Below are 9,859 nucleotides of genomic sequence, written 5' to 3' on the forward strand. Positions count from 1 at the left end.
GTGTTGCTCTTCTTTGCACGTGATTTCTTCTCCAGTGTTCTTTTCTACTAATGCATGGATTCACTAAACAAGAGGTAATCCTAATCTTCTTATTTGGCCATCTTCTTCATCTTGCAATACACGACACCAATTGTATCCTAATCGTGCAACAACAGTCGTTTGTGCAACCTAATCACGTCAATTCTCACGGTGACTATCTCATGCAACACGGGGGATGGTGGTTGGCCTTTGCTCGTGTGACCTAGTTGCACGACGCGATGGTTGTTACACGCTACCCCGGTCGCTTGTGCGAATGACAACCTAATTGCATGGTGGTTACTGCTTGTCGCCTTGCTACTACTAGCCACCGCATTGGTCTCAATGTTACATGATACACTAAATGAGCTATTAATATTATAGATTGAGAAAGAAATAGTCTGACAATTGGATTATTCAGATTTTAGAAATATTTTTATCTTTAAAATACCTAGACTAGTAGTGTTTATAATAATATATTATTTTTGATTTATTTATGTATTTAGTATATATATTATTTGTAAATTGAACTTTATCATTATTTATCGTAGTAAAAAGGTCATTTTTTATATGCGCTTCCGGCCCTGTCGAATACATGTACGGCTCTGATTATAGGCCGATTCACTTAGGCTCACAATCCACCTAAGTCTATTATTCGTATAGATTGGCCCACAACACACTTGGATTGACCCGTAAATTGAAAAATACATATAAAATAATTTTTATGTCAATTTATAACATTTCTGTACTATAATTTTAAAACATTTAAAAAAAATTTACAATAAAATATTAAAAATATGAAAACAAATATTTATTTTTTTACATTTTGATAGTTCTGTAGGTGACCCTCCTAACCTTCAATCCATCTTGGATAAGATAGGATTAGAAATTTCTCAATCCATTAAGATGACGGATCAGCCCTTCCTATTGATCCGTCCCATCACGAATTGGGCGGTTTGACAACTCTGATATCAAGACTAAGAACTCAAGTTTTATTTTTATTATTTCTTTAATTTTAGCAGCAAACTGATTAACAAACCAGCTTAATTATATATGTCAATATAGTGTTAAGGATGAAAAAGGAAGTTTTCTCTGTTCCTAACGTAATGTTTAATTTGATTTTAAGTTTGACAATTTGTGCCCTAAGATTTGACATTATTATGCTAAAATTTAAGATACTGTGAATTTTCTTAAGCTTTTGACTTTAATACTAACTTTATCACGAATTTGCAACTTTAACAATATTAACAATATAAAATTTTAAGTCCGAGCTCATTTACAAATAAAAATACACCCTAATAAGTAACACTTGCATGCGTAGCATAGTAAAAAAAATTATTTACGTGTCGCTTTGTAGCTAAATTTTAAGAATATATGAGTTTTTTTTTTAAATTTTAATATGAATTTAACTGGGTTTATAACTTTGAAAATATTAAAAATCAAACATATATACAAGGTGCAAACTAATTTGTAAATTAGCATCACTATAAGGGTGCGTTTGATTCAGAATTATTCTTGATAATCTTGATTATCCATTCAAGGTTATCAACAAAAACCTTGTTTGGTTTAGGTATTCGATGATTCCCAAGTAATGTTCCATGCCCGACACGTCAGCAAAAGGGTCATGCAGCCCAGAATCGAAAAACCTCATAAAATTAATGTTTTTATTGATTCCGGGATTAACGAATTTTTTTTACCAAAAATACCCTCCGATAAGAAAAAACATGAAAAATGAGAAAAAATGTAAAAAAATATTAAAAAATGGAAAAAAAAAAATATTTTTAAAAATTTTAAAAATAAATAATTTAAAAAAATAAAAATTTTAAAAATGTTAAAAAATTTAAAAAATTTTAATTTTTTTTAAAAAGATTAAAAACAAATTTATAAAAATTTAACATTTTTAAAAAAATTTTAAAAATAAAAAAAATTATAAAAATTTTAAAAATAAAAAAATTAAAAATAAAATAAATAAATAAAAATTAAAAATAAAATAAATAAATAAAATTTAAAATTTAAAAAATGTAAAAAACTAAAAAAATATAAATATAAATAATATAAAAATATAAAAACATTAAAAAATAAAAAAAAACACATAAAAAAGTAAAAAAATATACAAGGAAAAAGAAAAGTAAAAAAAATAAATAATAATAATAATATTATTATTATTATGTATAGTTGGTTTTATAACTGAGGGTAATACGGTAAAATATTAAACTAGGGTATTCATTAAAACCTTCAAACAAATAAGTTTTTGTTGCATTACCTAAGTTGAACCAAATAACATTTGGTTATGTTTTATTCCCTATAACTTTGGTTATGTGATTACCTGATAATCACATAACCAAAGTTATACATGATAACTTGAACCAAACGCACCCTAAATATATAGCAAACTTTAACAACTAGATATTTTGATAATAATAAAAAATATAAGACCAAAACAACTTAATTAGAGAGTATGGCAGAAAAGCATTTTTAAAAATTGTAGCAAATTATAAAGTGTAAAATGGAATTTTCTCTATTAAATAAATATATCTGTAGTAGTTTACTTACCTAATTCAATTATAAAATATTAAATAATAAACTAAATTAATAATTAATAAAAATATAATAATAATTGATTTAGAAAATCAGAAAGTAAATGGAAGTTCATTATCCTAACTCGTAAGGTAAAGATTTGTCTGGGCTCCTCGATTCACTTTTGAGAGTCCAAGCGAGCATTTGAGCGTTTGAATATGTGAGGATCGTCTAGAACGGTATAAAGTAAGGATGTATAGGATAAGTATATATATAACATTGAGCGTGATGTAGATATATACTTATGCTTTGTCTATGAACAAGAGAGGAGGTAAAAACTTATGTGAAAAGGAAAGAGAAAGAGGGGAAAAAAAATATTAACCAACTAATTTAAACTATCTAAGAATATTTCTATATTTTAAATCTGTTACAATTATTTAATACCACTCAAAAACTGTAAATACTAATTCAAAGCGTCTGATCTGAAATGGTGAAACAGGAGTCAAGATCAATACTCGTGTTTTCACCAATTTAGGTTACGTTGTTCGATGATAAGGTGTAATTTGAGCAAATTATATTTTTAGTCCCGTATTTTTTTTTTCAATTTTGATTCTTATCTACAAATTCACATTCTTAATATATTAATTTACATTTTTTTTTTCAATTTGAGTCATGTTATCTATAAATTTACATTTTTAATATATCTTGTATTTTTTTTTTCAGTGTTGGCCCTGTATCTATAAATTTACATTTTTAATCTCGTAACTTAATTATATTTTGTTTCCTAATTTCAATTTTTTTTTGCTTGAAATTCAAATTAACCACCCTAATTGGTGACTGAGATATACACATGGAATCTAAATGGCAACCCCCATTCTTCTCTATTGTAAGTAAAAACTGTCTAAATTCTCTTTCCATATTAATATCGTCATCCACTCACCCTCAGTTAAGCAATTACTAGTGGTCAATTCGAATTCCGGACAAAAGAAGGATTAAAATTAAAAAAAATACAAGTTACAATACTTAAAATGTGAATTTATAGATAACAAGAATAAAATTAGAAAAAAAATATAAGTTAATGTAATAAGAATATATGAATTTACAGATAACATGAGTATAATTAGAAAAAAAATATTATAAGTTAATATACTAAAATTTTGAATTCATAGATAACATAACAGGATCAAAATTGAAAAAAAAAAATGTAACTTATTAGACTAAAAATCTAATTTTCTCGTGTAATTTTAACGGTTGCAAATCTATTCAATTAAGTTGATATGTGTGCGCACATTCTAATCGAGCATCAATTGTTAAGAATAATTAATTGAATAGTTAATATGATGTATTCTTTGTGATGTTAATTAAAACCACTTTTAGCAATGTAGCTGCACCGCCCCGGGTTATGGTTTAATGAAACTTATGTGGCATAACAAGTGAAATGTTTGCTCCCAGCGCCCTATCAATTCATCCTAGCACCAATATGGAAGAGTTAAATTATTATAAGTGAGAAGGCAAATGGATGGAAAGTGAGTTAGACGTGTGAGTTATATGATCCTAACATCTCATTCGATAAATAACCACATCCATTTACCACTTCAGTTATGTCCGTGGAAGTTTAATGAAACTTATGGTGGCAAAAGGTGAATACCCTCGCTCTCAACGCTCCCGTCAATCTGTTCCAGGGCGAACACAAGTTTAATGAAACTTATGACACTATTATTGATGGAGACGTGAATTTTAACGGGACTTAATTTTTCAGACGTGATTTATGCCGTCCATTCTATTCACAATTACCAACATTTTCTTCGTTGCAATCGTACTCTTCCTTGGAATTTAATTCGGGTTGTCTATGAATTTGTTATTTAATTTGTCAAGTACTTAGCGTCATCATCATAGGACAAGAAAAGTTGTACCTTTGAAAGTTTCCCACAGCGTATAACACCCCCAAAGGCAAGTTGTTGTCAAACGCATTTGATTGTTCCCCTCCCTCTTTGAGACTTTTGTGGAGTTTTTTTGCAAGCTAAGTACTGAGATTCACTCGCGCCTTGTCATCAAGCTAGAAAATCCAAGTTTAATTACTAGTGGCCGAGTCATCTTACATTGCATTCGCCTTTCTCAGTGATGGCGACGGGAGATTGGAGGTAATTAATTTGCTTTAGTACGACACGGCTTGATATATAAACTATGTAAACACAATCCATTACGTACACGGGGGATGGTAACTAGTAGATTAATTAAGCAATTAATTCCGCATTTTGTCATTAAATGATCCGAAACTTTGAAAGAAAAGTAGGATGTGAAGTAAAGATTTCATATAATAGTGGTGTGGCCATTCCGGTGTTACATTATGGTCAAACAAATTTAGTTTATGTGGGGTTGAAAAATTGGTTTTGAATAAATGAAGATGAAAATTAAAGTTTATCATTTAATATGTGACGTGACTTAATGTGTAGGATTGTGATAGATAAATCAGGTTCATTCTCATTGAGAGGGCATAGGTATCCTTTAGATGGTTTAATCTAATTCATTGAATTTAAAATGGAAGGTATTGAAATGAAGAGACGTGTCCCCTCGGGGTAGTGCGATGATTAAGACATGGAGTGTTGTCACATGAAGTCTTGGGGTCGAAACTCGACGTGACCGAGCATAACCTCCCCCATGTCTTGGCCATTTGCACTAATGGCTAGTAGTCATCCGTGATTTACCTCTTCCGTGTTAGGCCAAGGACGGGTTGACGGGGGCGCCGAGGGCGAGCGAATCACCTTTTTTGCCACATGAAATGAAGAGACGTTGTATGTCTTGAAAATAGATGTGATTTATATCATCTAATTCAACTTGACGAATGATATTTGATTGAACTAAGAAGTTTTCTAACCCTTCACATAGTCACTTTATCATTTTATTCATTTCAATTCAAAGTAAAGCAAGCATTGCATTCTATATTTATATTTAAGAGTTCGAGAAACTTTTTCGATTCAAAGGTCTTGCGATTTGCATTGCTGCTGTTGCAAGATAAAGTCGTCGTATTTTGGGAGATGATTATCATGTTCCATGAGTACCGTGTGTGGGTAAATTCATCTTTGATCCTATCCGAAAGCTAGAAGATCACTAGTTGAACACTCCACTCTAATATTTACTGGATGGAGACTTCTTGTTGTCTTGCGTGTCACAAAAAATGTTAGTGTCGGGTTAGGGAAGAGGTCCCCGACATTGGTCCTTCGACATTTAAGTCAGTGATCGATTTTTGCAGAAGAATAGTGAAAAAATTATAACAATGAGCGTGTAGAAATATGTAGCATCGCATACTTTCGCTGGTGGGTGAAGACCCCCTTTTATAATGTCACTGTTATATTTATGCATGAATTATAAAGCACTTCCAAAAAAAGGACAGATCATAAAATGATCCTGACACCTTTTCTAAAATGAGCCCTAAAATCTTTGTGATTGGACAAGCTGGAAGCTTCTAAAGTGTGATTTGCCTGTAGAATATCCTTTGTCCTTTGTGACACAAAAGGTCAAAAAAGCGTAATAGTTTGTTGGACTACGAGGTCCACCATAGACTACTTTGACCAACTGATTGAATTATTGATATAGTCCGATCGATTGTGAATCCCAAGAAATACCTAGTCAATGTTTATGAGTGCAGTCGGTGGCTCGGCTTTCACTCGGCTTCTTTACTTGAACTGTACATAACAGGTGTCTAGTATGTCCGATCGGACTATACTTCCGATCGACTGAGGCACTTAGTTGGGATAATTGATACTTGACTTCATACGTCATCGTACTTCATCATTGATTGTGAAATCAGATTTTGAGGTTAGCCCGATCGGAGAGCCCCATCGGGCGAATCCTTGGTTTAACACTTACGGTCTGTCTGACCTGGAGGTCCGGTCAAGCCTTCTCTTGCTCTAATTGATGTTGACAGCTCTTTGACTTTGACTTTAACTTCCACATCAACCGACCTCCTAGACTTTAACCCCTCTCAAAAGAGTCCATCTTAAACACAATATCAATCTTAAAGAAATAGAGTGCAACTCTAATTTCGACTACACCTAAATGGTATTATACAGTCATTCGATCTGTACTCAGATTGTACCACCACCATGAGATCCTACATATGGTTCATAATTATACTCAGATTTTTTTCTTTCTCATTTTCCAATCAACCAAAATTAGTACGAAGCATAAACAACAAGATCTTTTATAAGCTAACTATAGTATTAAAATCGCATTATAAATATGAAACTAAAGGGAATGACGCTAAAAAAGCAGACCCAGGACTCCTTCTCGCATTCTTATGAACAACCTTCACGATCTACAATTACAAACTAAGCCACGCTGAACAGTCAACCCATCATGTTTTCCTCGTGGATGAATATACGTGCATGCCTAGTCTTGGCACCGGCCATCAGTTAGTTAATAGGACACATCGATGCTGCCGGTCAAAAATCCAGCTACGTAATTGGTCACACCTCGGGGTTGGAGAGCTCTTTAAGAAAGTATCAGGTTTGACCGAGTGAGAAAGAAAACACAGAGCTACTGCCGCATTAAATTTTTGGCAGTATATGCTCTACGGCTGAGTAATTTCTAAACGTTTTGTGTGTTTTCCTGGAACAAGAGTTTTTTTTTTTTTTTTTGTATTCCGTCGTCGTAGATGAAGCATGTATCGTAATGTTATAGTTTTACACATTAAAGCGACGTAAAGATAGAGACGGAAGAGATACCGTGCCCCTTGTGATTTGGATGCAGGTAGACAGTACGGTTGATGACAATGCAGTTATTGCTAGATCTGGTAAATCCTAGCTAAGCGAATTTTAGAAACCAAATAAGAACTTTAGTAACAGAAAATACAAGTATATAGATCTAATTTCAACGATTAACATGGAATAATATAATAAAGTGGATAAACAAATCACAGGAAACCCAATTGATGAAGATCCATTGTCCTTAGCATTTAGTGCCGCCTGAGTGATTCCGGTGGAAAAAGATGATGCGAAAGTAATAAGAAGACATTCCAAGAGAATTAAGATGATGACACCGTAAAATCTTCATCATGGGGAATAAAGGAAGATGTCAATATATCCTAAACCTTAGGAGACTAATCCTTTTATATAAGGAATATATGATCTATTATCAGCCTATAAATGATAATGGATCAGACTAAAGAGTTATACACGTTATCGTACATCCAATATTTCGAAATTCAATAAACTTAAGTTAGATCACTTTAAATACAATAATCTCCTACTTGGAGTAAATATGAGTTGTATATGATATATGAGTATAACTTTAATTGATATCAAACTTTATGATTACAAAATACCCGCGTAGATAATATGTCTATTAACTTCATTGATATAGAACTAAAGAGGTCATAACTATTATATATGCTTATATAACAAGACCCAATAATAATCCTAATACCAATGTCATTAATGACATAGATCAAAATATAGATGTATAGTATGGAAATTGCATAAAATATGATCAATACGTGTCAATTATAATTAGTCTTGAAGTGACCCAAAAGGGTCTGATCCTATTTGCAAATACTTTATGCTAAATTGCAACAATAAATCATGATCCAAGCTTTATGATTTCAAAAGAAATCTATATCATATTTATAAATACCAAATACTAAACAGTAGCAATAAATCATGATACTTTATTAACATGTCAAACAAACATGTAAATACTCACTATTTTTTTGAACTTCAAGTACATATAATAAATAATCAAAGTACAATATTTATTTTTATAGCCATAGAGAAATAAAATAAATATGGATTCCTACTAGATAAATTCTTCTTCCATAAGAAGAACTCTTATATCCAGAATATGCCATGAAACACCTTGGCATCAAGCCCTTGGTAAGTGAATTTGCCAACATGGAATCTATGTTGATGTGCCCTATTAGATCGACTCTGAACTCTTTTTTTAACTATTAGAAATTTGTTATGCTTGGACGTTGACGAGCAGTGGTTGTTCTTGATATAAAATTTTACGGCTTTATTATCATAGTTGATCCTTAATGGACTATCAATGTCATTAACGATTTGTAGTGTTGTGACGAAGTTCTGCAGTCAAATCCTATGATTGGATGCTTCATAGCATGCTATCAACTCTGCCTTCATAGTAAAAGTGGTTACTAGTGTCTGCTTGATGTTCTTCCAAGAAATAACCCCTCCAACGAGTATGAAAATATAGCTTAAAATCAGAATCTAAATATCCAATCACCTTTATGAGATCTGACCTCTGATATGTGAGCATGTGTTCTTTAGTTTTCTGAAAAATACTACATTACTTTTTTTGCAACTTTCCAGTGCGACGGTCCTGGATTACTTACATATCTATCTAACATCCCCACTATAAATGTTATATCTACTCGTGTACAAACCTGTGTATACATGAGACTTTCCACAGTTGACGCTTAAGGGAATTGTTCTATGCACTATATTTCAAGTTCAAGCCATGGACACTATTGTAAACTGAATCTATCACCTCTAAATGTAGGTGTGTCATTAGATGCACAATTTTACATGTTATACCTTATAAGTGTTGGTCTGCATAGGCCGGTTAGGGGGTGAATAGCCATGAAATCAAAGTTGGAAAAATATCTCTTGCTTTTGAGCTTAGGCAAGGATGCACAATTGATTAAGCACAAATAATTAAAATAAACAATAACATAAAATAAAATAGACTAAAGAATTTACTTGGCTACAACCTACATGGTTATTAATGCAAGGCAAATGAAAAGCTCTAAAAATCTCCTTCGTTGAAAGCAAAGAAGCCTCTTATACTCTTTGATAGCTCAGAAATTAACTAGAAATTGAACACAATAGTTGTTAAATTCCTAACTTTAGGGGGCTTTTTATAGCCTCCTGGGATGATGTTACCATTGGTTGATGTGGCTCAGAGGTCCCTCCAAAGGAATCTAGGGCGCCTCCGATGTGGATAAAGTTTTATCCTCAGTGCAACAGTCGCCAACGTCTCTACCACATTGGAAGGCGCCTTCATGCGGATTGAAGGAGCCTTTATGCCTTAGCTTAAGGCGCCTTCGAGATCTCTCAAGGTACCTTCGCGCCATTTCATCTGAGGAACCTCCAAAGTCATTGGAGGCACCTTGAGTACTATTCATCCAAACAATCTCTTTCTCGTGCTCGCTTGGGTGATGCTCCGGCTGTCCGAAATTGAGCTCACTCGAACCTAACTTTGACCTTCTCATCGAACAGTCTTCCGCTCCGACTTCTTGTCCCTCAGAAGCACCACACATATCCTTCTTGCACATCGGTGTACTCTTCTGCAATACCTCGTCTCTCGGACGCAC

Source organism: Zingiber officinale, chromosome 7A (genome assembly GCF_018446385.1).
Source record: "Zingiber officinale cultivar Zhangliang chromosome 7A, Zo_v1.1, whole genome shotgun sequence".
Lineage (NCBI taxonomy): Eukaryota > Viridiplantae > Streptophyta > Magnoliopsida > Zingiberales > Zingiberaceae > Zingiber > Zingiber officinale.